Here is a 321-nt window from a genome sequence, read left to right on the forward strand (position 1 = left end):
TTCCCACCTCTTAACCAGGATGTGATAGTTACAGGCTTCATGGGGCTAGGGTACTATTAAATAGCCCAACAGACAGGGGTTCACTTCTCCTAAAAAAGTTGCAGTTTTCAGAACTTGGGCAAGAACCCAGCACTCTCAGAAAGTCTACCCTTCCAGATCTACCTAAGCTTCCTGGTCCCAGACATACTTGTTATAGTATCTAATCAATTAGCATGGCCACAAGTTTTGTTGTGGCACTAGGTAGGATAAAGGTATGGAGAGGCTTATTCTTTAAGAAATTTATTTAGTGATCTAGGAAATGTGAGATGAAAGGACTAGAAA

Source organism: Psammomys obesus, unplaced genomic scaffold (assembly GCF_907164565.1).
Source record: "Psammomys obesus unplaced genomic scaffold, mPsaObe1.curated_primary_1811, whole genome shotgun sequence".
NCBI classification, from domain to species: domain Eukaryota; kingdom Metazoa; phylum Chordata; class Mammalia; order Rodentia; family Muridae; genus Psammomys; species Psammomys obesus.